The sequence below is a fragment of the Planococcus citri genome, chromosome 3 (genome assembly GCF_950023065.1).
Source record: "Planococcus citri chromosome 3, ihPlaCitr1.1, whole genome shotgun sequence".
Classification (NCBI taxonomy): Eukaryota; Metazoa; Arthropoda; class Insecta; order Hemiptera; family Pseudococcidae; genus Planococcus; species Planococcus citri.
This window is the reverse complement of record NC_088679.1, coordinates 78,397,185-78,416,836: the sequence shown is the minus strand read 5'-3', so window position 1 is coordinate 78,416,836 and position 19,652 is coordinate 78,397,185. Positions and strand designations below refer to the sequence as shown.

At 42.0% G+C, this 19,652-nt stretch overlaps 1 protein-coding gene across 1 annotated transcript in view; it reads right to left on the bottom strand.

The window, feature by feature from the left end:
* LOC135839500 (tyrosine-protein kinase transmembrane receptor Ror-like) overlaps nucleotides 1–19,652 on the bottom strand; it is a 30,858-nt gene that overhangs the window by 2,163 nt on the left and 9,043 nt on the right. Inside the window, exon 2 of the mRNA XM_065355559.1 lies at nucleotides 48–215. The gene's annotated coding sequence lies outside the window, so the exon portion shown is untranslated. The remainder of the gene's footprint in view (nucleotides 1–47; nucleotides 216–19,652) is intronic.

The window sequence follows — 19,652 nt, the reverse complement described above, 5'->3', positions numbered from 1 at the left end:
GTAATGCAGTGTGTGTATAAAACAGATAGGCAAAGGTAATTTCTTACGGCGCGATATGCAGCTTCCATTATAGTACACTTTATCACTTTCATGACACAGGCATTGGCCAGGAAATTTAGGGTCATCAAATAATCCACAATGGACATCAGGTGCTGTACACTCATGGCCGCCAACAGTACAAGGAGTCGGAGGGTATGATGGATTGGATGTCATAGCTGAAATTGTAAAATGTACGTATAAAAATTATAATGCTTTCAATACACAGATGTGATCCTGAATGGTTTTATCTTAGCCCAGTCAAATAGCAGAAAAAAATAGGCGAACCCAAACATTATTGCGATCAAAGTTTTTTTTGGTGAATATTGTCAAGGGTGGTATGCTAAACAACATAGGTACTAAAAGTTCCCGCCCCTACCCCACGAGCTGACCCCACCCCCCCCCCCCCCCCAACAGTGGATCAAAGCCCCCCAAAATCAGTTTTTTTCGTCAAAAAATCCTGAAATATTGAATTTTGAGTAAAATGAGCTCAGTGATCATTTCATCTCCTCTTCAATACTTATCAAATGAGCTATCGACCAACTCCCTAGCCTCAAGGGAGGTGGCGCTACGACCACCCCTCAAAGTGACGTGATTTTAATATTTTTACATTTTATGACTTGGGACTTGTAGCCTGCTCTAATTGATAAAATGAAGTGAAACTTGGGGAATGGGGTTCTTTTGGAAGCTAGAGTTGACCTCTGGAGTGGGGAGGGTCAAAGTTGAAAATTACAGAAAGGTCATTTTTTTGGAGGTGCATAGCATGACCTCAAATGGATGAAAAGGGTCCAAAATCAAATCATCAGACAGTATTCCCATTGTGATCAACATATCCAAATTTCAGCTTCCTAGGTCGTGCATCCTGCCACAGATACCACCAGAACAGGCGGGTTTTGTGCCAGGAAGAGGCACAAGAGAACAAATCCTAAATGTACGCCAAGTGATTAAAAAGCCAAGAGAATTCAACACAACAAGCCAGTGTATATGTGCTTCATTGACTATGAGAAGGCATTCAACAATGTGAAGTGGAAGATCCTCTGGCAAAACCTCAAAAAGCTTGGAGTACCAGAGCACCTTGTCAGTCTTATGGAGAGTCTGTATGAGGACAATGTGGCACAGGTGAGAATTGAAGGAGAGCTCACCAATAATTTCCATACAGCAAAGGGAGTAAGACAAGGATGCATACTAAGCCCAATCCTCTTCAATGCATATGGAGAATGGGTAATGAGAACTGCCCTAGAGGATTGGGAAAAGGGAGTGAGAATTGGAGGAAAGACATTGTCAAACTTACGATATGCCGATGACACAACCCTGCTCTCAGAAACACCAGATGAGATGAAGGAAATGCTCAGGAAAATTGAAGAAGCCAGCAATGAGGCAGGCCTGAGGGTCAACAAAGGAAAAACAACAATAATGATAATCGATAGGGAGCAAAAGAACAGACCTGAAATATTGAAGATTGATGGTATAGAGGTTGTGCAGGACTTCATGTACCTTGGTTCATTAATAACAAATCAGGGAAGCTCACTCGGAGAAATCAGGAGAATGTCGGCTATAGCAAAGACAGCAGCGGGAAGCATTTATCCATTCTGTACATGCGATTGCTAAAGCGGAGTTATGCCGCCCTCCGATTGGCCAATTCCTTTGCGTTTCAATAAGCTCCGCCTCTTTCACCCACTTGCCTTTTCAAATACATGCAAATGGGCAATAGATAATCAAAAAAAATTACGACAAAACTGACATCTTTATTAAATTTTGAACTTAACAATGCAAAAATCAGCAAGCAGTATCAAAAAATTGTAAGAGGGGGTAATGACTTAAAGTATATTGATTCGATTGTACCATAATAGAAGTTGCTACTACTAGGCACACCCAATCATACTGTTGTGTTGTTTCCCAGAAATATTCCTTAAAGTCTTTCTACGAAATACTTACCAGAATACCTCAAATGCTCGGCTAGGGCGTGAGGTAGGAAAGGTTGACATTACACTCTTAACAAGATGTTCACACTCACCATAAATAACTACAGTTTTACACAAAGAAATATATAATGAGCATGAGATTAACAACACTTTACATGACTTATTCAATTAACACACGTTGGTGTACATGAAAGGGGTTAACATGACAAATGGTTACTTACATTTACATACGTCGATGTAGAATAAGTGCTAACTCAATGCACCTTTCGCACATTGGCGAGGTTTCATTCGCACATTGGCGAGGGGTTGGTCTTACAGTATCCCTCAGCGGAGATTCCGGTACGTTCAACGACGTAATCTAACCGTGATGGCGGCGAGTAGATCATCAATCCTTCTCGCCTCACTCCGACGACATCGTGAGTGCATCGACCTTAATAAATAAGTAACCTAATTAAAACTAAATGAAAATAATTAACACTACACTTAATACTCGAGAATAAAACTTATATACTAAATGACTGCATTAACCGATTGACTGTGAATAACATACCCGCGTGCACTCGAATACGTTACTGACGATCGCTACTCTCGTTGCTTGGCTCGTATGGCTAGCTGACGAGAACGCGACGCAGTGTTGCCTTCATGCAACGCAGTGTTACCATGTGGGCGCGCCCTAAACATACCACGTACGGCATAGTAGTATATCACATATGCCCCTCTGAGGTTTGCTCAATGGCATAACCAGCGGAGAAAAGCACGGATCAAAACATGATATACTATGCTTGTACGTGACAGCGGAGCTGTCCCACTGCCCCCCTGCGTTTCTTCGATGAGAATGGCAGAGGCATACGGTAAAGAAAAGAATGAAAAGAATACTTGATTAATGACCATCGAGGCCCAGCAACAACTGTATATATGTGTTTTACCGCTTAATAGCCAAAGTATGGTATTCTTCTTTCAAATTTTTGCTTGGTAGCTTTGCTGCTTTGGACATACGTTTATAACATCTCTCTATGTTACTTCCACGTTATCATCCCGCTGCGATCGCAAGCAACCACCATTATGCGATCAGCGACATGGCCAACGCCAGTTGCTAAATTCCAAAAATAATGCGATCTTTGCACGATTCTGCCAGACCGCGATTATCGATATGCACAATGATAAAATTCTCGCAATTCGCCTGGGATGTGTCCGGCGTGGGAACCGTATGTTATTATATCCTTATATGCAGCTTTGCCCGTCTCTGAACATAGTTATGTAACGCCGAACGTGTTACGATTGGCATTTTGGTGCCATCCAAGAAGCATTGGAGAGATGACGTATTTCGACTCAGAAACATAGTCATCGCTAGTTTTAACGGTCGAATCAGCGTCATTCCATGCAATCTTAGGGTCACGAGGCAGCGTACCTGTCGCTTTTACGAAAACCGAGCCTTTCCATGAAACATCGACAGGACAAACTTGGAAGAAAATAAGATAAGATCGCAAGCCTTATAAATTTTCGCCAAATCAGCGAGCCGATGACATGTCAGGTCCCGGATTTCGCAAAAGACTCGTCTTTTTCGGTAACGTCACCACCCTTGTATCTGGTACGCTCCAGATCAAGAATTTGTGATGTACGTACCGTGGCAGAGTACCTTAAATTCTATGTTCTTATGCGGGTCTTGATGGTTCGTAAACCATGCTACCAAGTTCCTCTCAACTCCCTAGGTCTTCAACTCCCGTTTGAACATGCTATAACACCTATCTGTGTTACTTCCATGTTACGTGGTTCGCCGAGTACAATTCAACGATTGTTCAACGAATAGTCACGTGTTTTGTTCTTTTTCGGTAATCTTCGCCTCCCAAGTGAGGGAGATACCGTGGCAGAGAACCGGGTATGGTGCATGTTCTTATTCGGGGTTGGTCAGCAATCTACCTGCGTGGATATACATTTCTAACATCTATCAATGTTACTGTGGTTACGTACTGAATTTTTCCAGTCCTCAATCAAACTGGTGTCTTCAGTCGTATCCATCATTTTTGGGTCGCATCCCAATTACCAATGGGCACAAGAATCGCCCTAGCAGACGATTTTCCATTGGCAATAGATGAGACATCGCGATACCATAATTCTGCAACGATTGCGATGATACTTCCTCGTCATGGGAAGATGTCGCAAGATGCGAAATCGGTATGCGTCCAAGGCAGAGTACCTATTTAGTGCATATCCTTTTGCAGGAATTGGATCGGTTCATGAACCGAGATAGCTGATTGACCATTTATCAATTTAGATATTGATGACGCTCATGAGTCAGTTGAATAATACCCGGCAACTACTCAGCGGTAGTCGCGGTCACCAACACGGTGAACCTGAGCTCTTCGAGCATACTAATGTAACACTTAGCTGTGTTGCTTTCATTTTTTGTAATATCTTCTACACAACATGAACATATCGAGCGACTAAACCACTTCCCCTCAAGATCCTGCGATTTGATGGGGAGGTGTCTAGTACCCGACACTTCAAGAGGCAAAAGTACACATGGCAGAGAACCAAATATTAATATGCTCCTGAATGAAGAGGTTACGAGCGACTTACAGAATTCGACTTAGCTGTCGATTACTGCGCATACTTCAACTGGTCAGGGGTCATCAATGGTGACAAGGCCGAAAAGAGTTTTCGGATACGATTCAACGATCGTTTTCCTATAACTCGAAAAGACTTGATCAGTTTGCCTTATAAAACTACTCCGCGGTAGTCTTTATTACCGTCGCGGTAATTGTGCTCCCTGAACATTGTATCACCTCGTGGGGATACTGTCTACTTTTGGTAGTAACACTGCTGTGGACTATTACCCATACAGAGACTACTCAGGCAGAGTACCTGTCTTCATCTTAGATATTACCAAACACGAGGAAAACAATGCGAATCCATTGTTTCTTTGTATCCAGTAATATCAGGGCAGAGTACCCTTTAAATGAATGTTCTTTTTAGGAGTCTTGCGTCTTACATCCCCAACCTAAGTGTCGGGTGTTGCGCGTTACAACTGATCGTTCATTGAGAGGAATTTCATATTATCTTTTGGAAACTACTCCACGGTAGTCTCGAATACCATTGCGGTAGGTCTTTTGGCTCTCGGAACATTTGTAACATTAGCGTGTTACTTTTCAAACTTGTATCATAAAGGTTCCATTGGAGCATCGTCCAAGATCCTTTAATGATACTTCTTTTTGGGTCACAACCAGCTGAAGATGCAATATCGGCCGATACTGCCGAGATACTTCAGATGGCGTGCCAGGGCAGAGTACCCTTTATGTTAATGTTCTTGGAGAGCTCGCGACTTACATTTCCAACTTGGGTGTTGGATAATGCGCATGCAGATGACCTTTTGTTGCTTTGTTGAGGGCTACGGTCCAATAAATAAATAAATAATTGCGTTCAACGACGCATTTTGTCTTCCAGGACAAGAAAGAGTGCTCTTCGAACTAGCTACACCTATTGTGTTGCTTGGACCATTCAAAGAGACTTTGCGGCTTACAGTACCAACTTGACTGTTGGTTCATGCGCCATCTTCATCCTGCGATGGAAAATATATATCGGATCACGTAGTGCTTGATTCTAGGTACTCGATTCTTTCGAGTTGTCTGGGTATGGAATACCAATTCATTCGATTGGTTTTCACGTGTGATTACTTCAACGAGTGATCATCACGTACTCTATAGCGATATTCAGCGATATCGCATATCGGTTTTGCAGAAAATGAAGAGAAAACATAAGAAAAACTCTATAAAAATGCAAAATCGCTAAACTACGAAAAACGCTGTTGCTTCTACCTTCAAGGAGGTGGTAGCAAACAGTAAGAACTATATACAAATAAAGAATAACACTAGAACAACAATTTTAGAGTGATACACACATCACTGGGTAAAGTACAAAAATAAACAAAGTTATAAAATATGAAAATAAGAAGTACATCAAAACACCGTGATACGTAGATCACATATTGAAATCCTCGTAAAATAAACAACAAAATTTAAATTTAACAAGCTATTTATAAAGCATACTAAAACTTTGACGTATCCACTCGCAGGTGGATTTGACAAAAAAAACAAACAAAATAAAAATAAAAAAAAATTATTTACAATGTAACATATTGAAGAACGGTCTCATTCCTGTTGAATGGTTGCATCGTCGACGTATGTCTGCGGCGGCGTTATCCGTTGTAGGCGAATCTCGAATGGATTACCCCGTGGTTCGGTTTCGCTTCGCGACAGGATACTTTCAACGATGGCATCGTAACGGGTGAGTGGACGTTGAGTTGGTGTGCGATGAATCTGTACCCAGACGATCTGTCGCTCGCTGGTGGATTCCTGTGGTCCCATAATTGGATGGCGTTGGAGCTCACCGTTACCATCACGAGTGATCTCATAATACCGACGTTCTTCACCGTTTGGCATTATGGTAACGATGTCTGCCGGAGGGTGAGGAGTTGGTGGTCGGCGAGTGAGAGTGTCAGGTTCGAACCGAAGTCGACGCTCAGCGCCGTCGCCATTCGGTGTACGTAACATCAGGATCTCCGGATGCCATGGTGGAATAATCGGCCATAGGCGGATGGGGATATCGATTTGTTGGACCGGTTCATGAAGTTCATCCAACTTCGGCTTCCGGAACGAATGTTGCACAGGTATTTTCGACACACAAACCATTCTTCAATACTGTTGAACAGACATTAAGTTTTTAGAATTGGTATGAAAAAACTCAACAGACTTCAACGAGTCTATTTATTGAGAAAAATGTCACCAATTCTAGTGATTAGTGTTCAAGTGAATTTTGATCAACTCCTAACTGAGAAGTTCAAAATTTGGATGTCTGAAAATTTCAGCAATTTAGCAATTGCGAGTTTTCAAGTTGATAAGATTGCCAAAATATGTGAAAATGACATGTACCATGGCTCACACTTTTTGTCGAGTTTTGAAAATGATTTTATCTTAATTGTCTAGTTGTAACCTGCGTTTCTGCGAACGCTGTGTACTAACAAGTTTACAAGGCGCATTCCGTATTGAAATATTGTTGTGAGCGCATCAATGTTCTTAATTAGTCATTTTTTCGTACTTGCAGTAATGTTAACAAATGAGCAAAACATGATTCAAAATCTTATATTTTGATTCAAGGTTACAGGGTAACATGACATATTTAGGCAAGAATTATGGACTATATTAAAACATATTTACAAAGAAGACTTTCTAAGGATAATTATGTATAATTTGAAGATTAAAGATCTTCGTCTTCTTCTTCGTCGTTTTCTTCGACGGTGTCCGGCTCAATTGCCGTTTCGTCCGATCGAGTTGCTCCTTCATCGAGGAGTACCGCTTCGGTACGTGGGGATACAGGTTGTTGAGTGTCTTCGTCGTTGCGAGGACTCTCTCCCGTTAAGTCACATGTTGCGGTGATTCGCATCGGCTTTGGTGGTTGCACAAAGTTTTCATCCAGAGACTCTGCGGTCCCGATGACTTGTGTCATGACTTCGGTTGTGATGATTCGCCGGATTTCCATGATTTCGTCTGTTTCGGCGGAATGCATGGTTAGCGTGGTATCTTGCAACATCGTATCGACCGTTGTGAAGATTCGTTGCTCGGTTGGTAACGTTTCTTCCGATAGTTCCTCCCCAGCAGGAGAATCTGCCGTCAAGTCGATTGTCCTTAGCGGTTTGTCAGGTTGATTTAGTGCTGTTATGTCGTATTTAGGCACTAATACTGTCGGTTGGTTGCTGGCGGTCCCTTCGATTGAGGGTTGCTCAGCAGTTTTATCTGGCGGCAGGATCGATAGTCGCTGCTTCAGTGCTGCGTTCACACGATTTTGTTTTCCCCGATGTTGTCTCGGGGTGAATGTACGAAGTTCGTCTGCCTGTGCTGATAATTTGTTTTTCATCGAACTACGCGATTTGCGTGAGTCCGAGTTGACAAATTTGGAGTCGCTTTCGGACGCTGATGTTGATTCGACGTTATCCGGTAGATCATCAGTGTTACCAAATATGTCCAGTAACCTCTTGTTCATTTTAGACGAGGGTTTATCTGACGGTGTTTTAACCATTTGGCCGATGCTTTTGTCGTAATCGGTAATCAGTTTCGGCTTTGAAGTGGGGTGGAGTTCGATTGACGTCTCTCCAGTTCTTGCCTTTCGATCTTTTGATCTTTCCGATTTACGCTGGTCGGTTTTCGCTGACGACGATTTGGATGATGATGACGATGATCGAGTTTTCGATTTCGATTTTTTCTTCGAGTCGTCGGACGAACTCTCTGATTTGTCGAAGAAACTGCGAGCTGGTTTTTCCTTTACTGAGGAGGTACCTGCGGGTTGTTTGTCGTCATTTGTCTTTTCCGTCTTCATTAGGCCTTTTAACTTGTTGGTTTTGACATCATTTTGGATGTGGTTTAGGACCCCGGCACGTTCGAGTACTACCTTTTCGGTGAGAGGTTGTTGCTCGTCGTCCGAGAATCCTACATTCGCAAGGTGTAGGCCGCTGTGAGGCGATATTGCTACCGTCGTCGATGTTGTTGTTTTCAAGTTCGCACCTCGCGGATCTAACGGATGTATAGTCGGAGTCACTGTGTCCTCTTTGGGGTACGGTAACGTTCCAACGGCTTTATTACCAAGGTAATTTGCTGTCGCCTGTTGCGCTTGCAAATTTACGTACGACGCATCGAGTATTGGTTGTTCCAGTTGGTGCGAGCTTGTTGGCAAGCTGAGCTGCGGCATCGATCGTGCTGCTGCTTGTTGCTCTTTTGTGTCAAGTTTCGGTTTCGAAGCTGGCGGAGTCTGGGGTGATCCCATTTCGTCATTCGACTCAGCGGTCGGATTACGTGGTTTGATTACCGGTTCTGGGATGATCGCTTTGGCGATGCATTTAGCCACCTTACAGTATGCTTCATCCGAGTATTTTGGGCCCAGACGATCTTGAGTTGCCAGCTCGAGGTTCAAGTCGGTTAAGAAATGGGCAGCAAACATATATTGAAAATATCCGGAACCCCAATTGTAGTTGAACACGGATATGATTTCTCGAAATGTTTGTTGGTCCAGCTGTCTGTTGGCCACTGGTGGTAAAACGATGACTCGTTCGACCTTCTTTTCCTTTAAAACTTCGACGAGTTTACGAAAGAGTGAGTCGAAAGTGTCATGTGGCATTTGAAGGAATATGTCGTATGTGCCGATGGAAATCATTAGATGTTTCGGGATTTCACCCATTTGTTTAAATAGATTAGTGAGTGATGCGATAGTCATGTCGCGTTTGTACATTTGTAAATCAATGATTTCGCGATATGGTTTCTCTTCGGTCACGACGTTCATAATTCCATGTGCATGGATATCGCCAACAATCCAGTATGTGTACGCGAATAATGCCATCACCGTTTTTTGGTCTGCGGTCTTCAAGCCGCATACTGCAAAGTGGTGTGGATATGCGTTCGTTGGATAAAACGGCTTTAGCACTTCGTGGCTGGTCTCGGGGTATCTTTCATCGAAGGTATCCCGGTTCGCCTTGATGTTGGCCCATTTGGTGGGTTTTGCACGCTTTTTCTTCTTTTGGTTTGTTGGCGTATCGTCATTCGGTGCCGCTTGTGCGTCGTGTAGATTCTCGCTCTGAGCGGCGGGATTCTGCACGATCGCTACATCGGGTATATTGGGATTCGACCCATTTCCTCGTTGGGAAGTCGATCGTCCCCAAGAATTCATTGTCTTTTCGGACATGTACTTGTCCCAATATGGCGAAAGCGCCGAGAACGGTTTATCAAGTGCAGTCAACGCTGTACTTTTTGGTGATTTCAGTATTTTAGCATTAGTGCCCGCCGCGGCGGCCGCGTCCTCTGCGGGAGCGATTGTCGTAGGGGCAGCTTTCGTAGTACCGTTCGTTATATCGATGCTCGTAATCGTCGTAGAATCGGGCTTCGGCATATTGGTCGCGGCGTCGGTCATGGGTGGAAAACCCGGTGGCGGCCGGTGTGGGACGTGCGTAAGGCTGCTGGCGGTGGCGGCCACTATTTGAGGTATCCCTGTACCCGCTGGAGTCGCGAGCGCGGGGATACCTCTTTCCGCGTTTTTTGACGGCTTGCCTGCTAACGTTACGCTCTGCGGTGTATCGTTATTAGCTGGAGGTGGCGGCGGATCGAATGGCGACGGCATGAATCCTTGGCAGGATTCGGTCGTTGTGGCATTCGTGACTACACTCGAGTTTGTTGCAGGGGCTGGTAAAGTTGGTTGCGGAAAAGAGGCTTGTGTGATGTTTGTAGGCGTCGAATTTGTCGTCGATTGCTGCTTCGTTTGAGCGGCGATCGGCGATGATCGAGGGAACATTGAGGACATCCTCGATTTTCGTAACGCGTCATATTTCGCATTAGCCGTCGCGAGCTGCGCTTGTAAGTCAGCGATAGTATTGTTCGCTTCGATTAATTGTGCCTCGAATGCTTGCGATTGTTTGAACAAATCTTCAGCGTAGTCCTGTTGGACTAGAGTTGACGTGCGAAGTCTAGCAACTTCGGTGCGTAACTCATACATCTCGTCGGGTGTAGCTGGCATAGCTTTCGGTGATGGTATCGTCATGCGAATTACGTCAGCTTTATAGCAAAGTTGCTCGGTGATCTTTCGATCGCATCCGACATGTGAACATTGAATCTCCAGCTCGTTGGCCGGGTTTCGATGTCTCGATCCTGTGATATTTCGGAGAATGCAGCTCTTATGGTATAGATGCTGGCATTCTGTTATGTAGATCGATTCGGGCTTGCTTGTTTCTTCATGAACGTGCTCCCCCGAGGTCGCAATAGGTTTTTTGCATAGGTCGCATGCAATTACCGTAATTTCTGTCATTTTCTGTAAACAAACACGTTTGTCATTAGCCCAGAAATTTCCAGAAAAGATTACCGAGAATGCAGAAAATAGTCACGTGATAATGTTGTTTAAGAAAACAAGTCAGCTTGGTAGGCCTTTTGTCTTTTACGTTAACACAATCCTATGTTTTAAAGCGTAATTCAACGATGTTTACTTACCACAGGAGTAAATGACGAAATTATTTAAACGAAAACAATAAAATAATTTAACAATTATTTTTAGCAATACGTAGCAGTAGCGAGATTATACGAGTTGTATAAACAGCAAAGTCGCGTCGTAATACAAAGAACGTTAAGAAAACACATGTACTAGGTAGCATGGTAAACGAAATAATAACTGAGGCTGATGGTTCAGGTTCGTTGTTCACTCCAACTGTCGAATTCTTCCCCCACTACGCTGCTCGGCGGCGGCGAACGTGATTGGCCAAACTCGACGTTATGTTGGTGGTGAAGTGTTCGAACGGCAGGTTTTGACTATAACCTTCTAGAATGTTCTAAGCAGAAATATCAGTCGGCGCTGGTTTTCCTGGAACAGGTTCTCCAACATGCGCCTAAATGCGCAGTTTTGGCGGTAGTCATTGTTAGCCCATATTGCGTCGCAATTAAAATCGTTTTTTAACGGCCTGTCAGCCATTTTCTTATCTTCGTTAGTCACGTCGTCTTTTTCGGTGGCTAGAAAACATCTGCCTTTCGCTAACTGCACGTTTTCGTTGTTGAATTTCAACCGATTGCGTCAGCCTATTCCATCGATTCTAATTTTTTTATCGGATTCGATAGATTGGTTTAAGCGACGTGTTGAAACTTGTCGACTGAGTCGAAATCTAATTATTCCGTTTCAGTTTTAATTTTCGAAAAATAAATATCATTGTTCCTGTAATATTATTTGTCTCTTTTTAGGTTGTTAGGTGAAAAATGTACTACTGTTTAACTACAGTATCGCATTTTTACGTGCTGAATTTTGAATTTATTTCAAAATTTGTTATTTTGAATATATTTTTCAAAATTCAATGCTGTTTGTTATGAATTTGGTGTCGAGTCCAAATTCTATTTAATCTGGACTCTTTTGTAGTATGTGTTAAAATAAGTCTTAGTTTGATTACCGAGTGTTATTTTAACGTAATTTGTCTCGCATTTTACTTTGAATACTATGTTTGGCAACGTTGCAATTCCCTCGTCGTAAATTGTCCTTTCTGACAAATTTGACGGACTGTTAGGGCATATGCGGTGTATGTAGTTGCTATTCACATAATATCCTTACTTGGAGTGAAATTTGAGTAAGGTGAGTGAACTGAGGTGAACTTTTACGTGATTGTTAAATGCTGTCATCGCAGTATTTGTGAAGGCGTAGAGCATATGGCATACTTTCAGCGAAGTATCTGTATTGTTTATGGTTACCTATCACTCATTCTCAGTCGCGTATGTTCACTTAATGTGATGACGATAAATTTTAAAAATTTGATTATTTTCCAAATTAATCATTTTGAGTATCTCAGTCCTTGTTTACGTATTTTTTTGTTATTTATTTGAGTCGTTTGCAATTTCCTATCCGAAATTTTACGAGTCGAAATAAATTTTATTGTGATCTGAATTTTAGCTAATTCTGATCTTTGTTGATTTTGGTCGTTGTCTGTTTACTACGTTCCAAAATTTCCAATTTATGAGTTTACAAAATAAAATGACTAATTTTACACATTACATGTCCACATTTATTTCGCCTCATTGATTGAATTTTTTAACGAAATTCTTTCTAGAGATACGAGATTTAGGTATCTTTTGTTGATAAATGAGCAATTTTCTAATTAAAATTTTTCATTTATCCCTTAAATCGACCTGTTGTTTTGAGGTCAAGTTGATCATATCACTCTATTGGTGATTTGGATGCAGTATTGCTCAAATTTTGTTTAACAGCCAACTCTTCATAGCATTGGTAAGCGTGTTTTTTACAAACTGTGCAATTGCGTTTTCGTCTGTGGGAGTTTTGCATTGAGGTGGAATTTTGATCTTCGTCACTTCTCCCCTCAATTTATAATTTGATGGGAGAGTAATAAAAATGCTAATTTCCTTTTCCTCGGCGTTTATTTCCACTGTAACGTTATTGACCTCTAGTTTTTCTGGTTCGACTGAATACACTTCCTGTGGGTCTGTAATTTCAGTGTTATGAACTTCGGGATCTTCGATAAAAAATCTCTTATAGATTTCTTTTTCGGATCGATGGTACGGGTCGATTTTGTAAAAATCGTAGGCCCTTGATGGATCAGGACCCATACGCATCAATCGTGCCTTGATTCTTTCAGATTTCCTCTGAGATTTAGTCAATTTATTAGGGTCTTTTGCCAGTTGTAGCTTTCCTCCTGTCGTTGTATCTCCTGTTTGAGATGTCAACGTTGAGGGTTGCGGTTCTTCGGCATTTGTTACGATTTCAGGTATTTTAGGAGGTTGACCTCGCGGCTTCTTAGCTGAAGTGGCGAGTTGTGTACTCAGTCTGGGTATGCGTACGTATGCCCCAGTGGAGGCTGAGGGCTCAGGTTGGCCCTCTGCTCTCGTTTGAGTTTGTACTGTGTTGTCGATATTTAGAGCGGAGTCATTTAGATCAACTTCCTCTTGTAATTCAGTGGATGTTGAATTTGTATCCGGTGGAGTCTCTATTTCAACTGCAATTTCAATTGCTGGCGGTTGGTGTATCTCCGCTTCCACTGTAATTTCAGTGGTCGCAGGGGTGCCAGCTTGGTCTCGTTTTTTGGTTCTTTGTTGCGCTCGTAAGTCGCGTGCTGAATTTTCCAATTGGCGTATAATTGCAGGAGAGGCTTCTACTATGTCACGCTCATTGATACCGACACCCTGTGGTGCACGAGTTGGTGGATCGTCAACGTCTTCCTCACTGTCCGGTATTTGTTCACGAGCTTTGAATAAAAATTCTTTGATTTTCTCTTCAATGGTTCGCTGATCCAGTAGGGATTTGAGACAGTCGCTTTTTTCCATATCTTCAATGTTCTTACGAGTTAGGAATAGCGTTAGCTGTCTGATGTTCGAAATTCTATCGATAGTTGTTCCATCTGTAGGTTTCAGAAGGTAACTGTTGAAACCGGACCATTTTATTACTATAAAAGGTCCATGTTTCTTTTGATAGAGTTTCGCCGCCGTTCGTTTTTCAAAACTTGACTGTTTATGGTTCGTCATTAAGACCATATCGCCTGGTTGCAGATATGTTGGGTCGACGTGCGTTTTGTTGAAGCAATATTCTTCTTCAATACGCTTTTGACGTCTTTTCTCTCTGATGAACGCTTCAACTACTTGGCGGTCAGTCATGTTCTCGGTTTTGTTCTCTTGCCATTCATTTGTATATACAGCTTTTTTGGCTAACATGTCAGCTATGATGTTAGTATATTCCACTTTGCGTGCGTATACGTGCTGAAATTCTACATCTTCGAATTCCTGCTTCATTGCAAGAATACGTTGAAATAGCTCAGCGTGATGAACTGGCTTGTTTCGAGAATTTTTCCAATTATTGGTTTTCCAAATGGAGATAGTGTTAGTTAGCGCTTTGATTACGTAATTCGAATCTGACAACAGTTTCACTTTCTTGACACCGTTGTCTCGCAAAATCTCGAGCGCAATGACAATTGCCATTAATTCGGCGTAATTGTTTGTGACCTGGAATTCTGTGCTCACAATCCTATCAGATATGTTAGCTGCAGAACCCGGTTTGAAACAAATTCCTATTCCAGCGATGGCTTCAGGTGAGCCATTTTTGGAGCATGCGCCGTCTGCTGTGATCCTGGCGTAGCCATTGTCATCGATAAAGACTTCCTGTTCTTTGGACGGGATGTCAAATATCTTAAGCTCACGGCTTTTGCACTCTTCGATCGTTATAGATGGAATCTGATTATTCTCATTCTGATCGAGTAATCTGGCTAACTCATGTCTAAAATTGAAGACTCGTAGTACTTGTGGGAAATCCGGGATTGTCGTGTCTGGTATGAACCAAGCCTCATTGGGCTTGAAACCAAATGACGTTGGTGTATTATTGATTTCGTTTTCAATTACACCTACGAATCTACTCCAATCCAAATGTGATCGGTGAGGATCGTATAGTTCATTGAGTTTTACACGTAACTTATCGCCTATGACTCTCATTGTTCTTTCTACTGAAGAGCTTTGAGGGTTGTAGGCTGTTGTGTGTCCGACTTTAATTCCGCATTTCTCTAACAAATTATACCATGAATCAGAAATGAACTGAGTACCGTTGTCAGTGATCACTTTCTTGATCTTGACATCATGGATTTCAATCTCAAATAAGATAGATTCCATGGCGTTGCAAACTACTTTCTTCTGAATCCGGTGCATGTCTCGAAGCCAGACACGACTGGTGAAGATTTCTTTTGCAACGAGTAGGTATTTTGGATCATTTTTAAGGGCTGGAATTGGCCCATAAATATCTACCGACAGTACATCGCCAATGGCATACGCCTCAATTTGGGCATATTCCAAAACTTTATGCTTGGCGTAATTTTTGTTCACCTTGCATATGATACACGTATTTGTGATATCGCGAATGTATGCCAGCGAACTTGGATGGTAATATAACTGTTTGAAAATTGTATCCAATCGACTTGCCCCTGTATGCCCATAGGCACAATGGAGATAGTCAACTGTGTCGTACAATAATCGGTCCGGTAGGTATGGTACTTGCGATTTATCCGACAGGATTTTCATCAAGCGTTTTTTGCCATCGTGCGTATACAAGATGTCGTAGATTTCTTTCTTTCGAAGAGATCTACTTTCTTGTTTCTTGTTATTCGCTGGGACATCTTCTTCTAAGACGTCGATGATTTTCTGACAGAATTTGTCTTTAGCTTGTTCATCCTCAATGTTGGATAATAGATCGAATAATCTGGGAGTATTTTCTTCCAGGAATTTGCAATCCAACGGTGGTAGTGCCGTTATTTTGGTACCTGCCATTGGTCCAACTTCGGGAAGGTGAAAACCTTTTGTAAATCGTGGTACTATGGTATTTATCATGTGTAGGTTGAGCTCAGTCAGCTCTTCAACTACAATGTTACCCACTACTAATTCGGGTGCTTTAATGTCATATAAAGCTTTGTTGGACAATTTCATGTCGTAGATTAGATCGAAATTGCATATGGTGGTTACCCATTTTGCAGCTTTTCGGTGCGTTTTCGCCAAACTCTCAAATTCTCTAAAAATTGGAAGTAAGTTGGCGCGCACGTGGACTCTTCTGCTAAAAATCCACATCCAAATCTTTTTAATAACCGAGTATAGTGTTAGCATCTCTTTATCGTATAACGTGAAATTTTTCTGATGTTCCTTGAATCCGACTGAGACGAACATGATGATTTGTTTCTGTTCATCTTCCTTATAGAAGAGAACAGCGTTCATCGCATCGTCCGTGTAATGTGTATCCAAGTACAAATCGCCCTCACGTGGAGGTTGCTTCAACGTGAATTCTTTTAAATATTCCGATTTGAGTATGTCGAAAGCCTTCTGTTGCGCATCCGTCCAAACAATAGGGTCATCGCCCTTTGTAAGTTCGTATGTCGGGCTTAAAATTTGCATGTATCGTGGAATGAAAGGCTTGTATAGCACAGTATTCCCTACGAGAGCTAATACTTCTTTGTTATTTTTTAACACGAATTTGCCATGTTTTGTATGGTCTTTCTCGAATTTCAAGAATTTCTCCTTTTTGAGATCTTGTTTATCGATGTTTTCTTTGGATAAGACGAACCCCAAGTGGTCTGTACGCCTCTTGAAAAAGTGGGTTTTGGTTGGATTCAATTTTAATCCGGCCTGTCTTATTTTTTCGAAAACGCTAAGTAATCGTTCTAGTGTTTCTTTAAACGTAGTACCAGAGACTTTGACGTCATCCACAAACTTGGAGATGCCTTCTTCGTCTTTGAGTACCTGGTTTATCATATGTACGAATTCTCCGCTCGAGATTTTCAATCCGTACGGTAATCTATTAAATTCGTACACTTGGCCGTTGATTATGAATGCTGTGTACTTTTTGGATTCTTCGTCCAGCTCTAATTGCCAGAATCCTGATGTGAAGTCCAATGTACAAAACAGTCCGTCGGGTGAACCACTGAATATTACGCTATCAATCGTAGCGGGTTCAGTGAGGACACATTGCAGAAAGTTGTTTAACTCTTCGGCCGCTAGGCACAATCGTATATCGCCATTCTTTTTAATGACAGGTGCGAGTGTGTTTATGAACACTGAACGAGATGGTCTGATGATGTTTAAATCAAGCATCTTTTGAGTCGTCATATCGAGGGCTTGTTTTAGTTTGGCTGGAGGTCTATATTTTTCACCTCTTGGTACCGCTAGGTGCCCCTCTCCGGGGATGAAGGGGAAATGGACCTTTTCTCCCTTATAACATCCCGGATTCAGACTGAAAATATCTTGATAAGCATTGATTTTATGCATGGCATCGTCGACCTCCTGTTGAGGTGCAATACCAAGCTCACGTATTTCAGCTAAATCTTCAATGAGGTTTTTCTGCATAATACGTACTGCTTTAATCCTATCTTCTTCTGGCTCTCTGTGCCTGTCTCGTTTGGACATGCTCATGGCCATTAGATCGATGGTAATGTATGTATCTTCGAGAATTTGCTCAACCTTGAATAGAGAGAGCGCATCCTTATAGACGTCCGGATTTATGAATGCAATTGTGAAATGATCGTCGTCCGCTGGTTCATGACTTACGCATCTCTGTCGGAAATGTAAGTGCATGTCCAAATGTTCCATGGCCACTCTTCCCAATATGAAAGTGTTACCGATGGTATCCATTATGTAGAATGGTACAACGAATTCTTTCGGGCCAAAGTAAAACGTTATTTCAGCTAAGATTTGTGACGCTCTTTCAATTGCATTGTTCGCCATGCGTAATTGTACGATTCGATTCATAGCGATCTCCCGTACTGCATGTGGCGCTTTTTCTTTCAATTGTTTTAGCACGTTCCTTGAGATAACATTGGGAAGTGCCCCAGAATCCAACTGAATGGCTACGATCTTATCACCTACTGTGATAGGAACGACACAAGTCGGATCACTCGTGCCTTCGTTAACTACTAGTGGTTTCGCTTTTTCTTTCAGCTTTGTTTCATCAAGGTGTGCGTTATCAATCGCATCGAGTGCTTTTGCTTCTTTGATTATTCGTTTTCGAATTGCGTTCTGTCTCCATTTTTTATCGCTAGGTAGACCTTTTTTGAACTTCGGACGTGTTGTAACAGTGTCACTATTACATGGGATCGTTTTAATACTATCCCTTGTTAGTAATCTAAGTAATCTATCTTTGGGAGGTTTCTTGATCACGGCATTTTTGACACCAAAATCCCCTATTGGTCCTCGAACTTTCGCTCTATGGTGAATGTTCAAGACTTCCAACGGTGTTGGAGAATAGTCAAGTTCCGGGATCTCGTCTAACACAAGCTCTGGGTCTTCCATTATCAAGTATTTCACGTCCATTTCTCTGATGGATTGCTTAGTTTGATTGCTCTGCGATATACATTCCTCATCCACCTCCACTGGTTTGGAAGGATGAGTGTACTTATCCGTGCGTGTTTCATAATACTCTTCCGGCATCATACAGCACGTTGGATCTCGCTGGCAATTAGGATTGTTACACGTGGTCCGAAAATCCTCGAATAAGGTTTTCTTTCTAGGTTCATTGACCTGGGTTTCCTTTGTTTCCTCCGCATACATAGGATACTGTTTAGGTGGAACCATGTATGTGTATGGAGGTTGCGAACGCTGGAGAACTTTTTGCATTTCGTCGTATGGAGATAGGAGCGCGTTCCTACTTGAACGTACTCGTTTCCATTCTTCGAATAATCTGTAGATACCTGTACAAACCAAGTCGTAAATCACTCGGTAAGTGGGTATTGCAGGATAGAACTTGTTTCTTTCTTTTTCGAGTTTGAATTTACGTTCGCAAGGAATTACTCGTTTTGTCTTATCTGCCATGACGCCAACAACTTCAATGCCAGATGCAGTGATGATTTTTTGCGTATGTAGATAATACATGGGCGGTTCTTTCCAAAATATCACTATTTGGTCATCTGCCAGATCGTGAAATATTTTGCGATATTCGATATATCTAGCTAATTTCACGCCAATTTCCTTTGGTTTTCCAGGAACACAAGGTTTCACTAGCGGGAAAATTAGAATAATCAATTCCGCACCTTTTTCCTTTGTTAATAAGTCAAGAATTCTGTCTAATTCCTTCTTTATTTGTGTATAAGGTTTTGGTGAGTAATTCAATTCGAACTGTAGAGCTGATAAAATGAATTTCCCCTTATCTGGGAATTCCGCCTGTTTTATTCGCTCGTATAATTCTTCGATAGGTAATTGGTCTCGTAAGTAAGGTGGTACCGCTACCGGCAAAGGTGTATCTCCTCTTTTTAGGAAATGCACCAATCCGTCGCCAATCCAAATAAATTCCGTAAAGATCGAATTTATGGGGACTTTGATGTTACTAGACCGTGCCCCTGAATTGTCTAGTCCTTTTAGTTTTCCGAATTGTCATCATTTCCTTGATCTTGACCCTCATCGGAGTCTTGATCTTGGAAGTTGTCGATTTCTGCAAAGAAATCGGCGTTATCCTGGTTACCTTCTTCCACTGTACCGTCATCTTTTATGACGAAGTAGTGTACTGGTAACGGTATTTGACTAGATATTTTCGGTCGGAACGTATTTGGTTTTCTGGCTTCTTGCGGTTTTTCACCATTATTATTCTGGGGTCTAACGTTGTTATTGTTATTATTGCCACCAGAATTGTTCGAGCCATTGTTGTTAGAATTGGTATTCTGTTTGACACCAT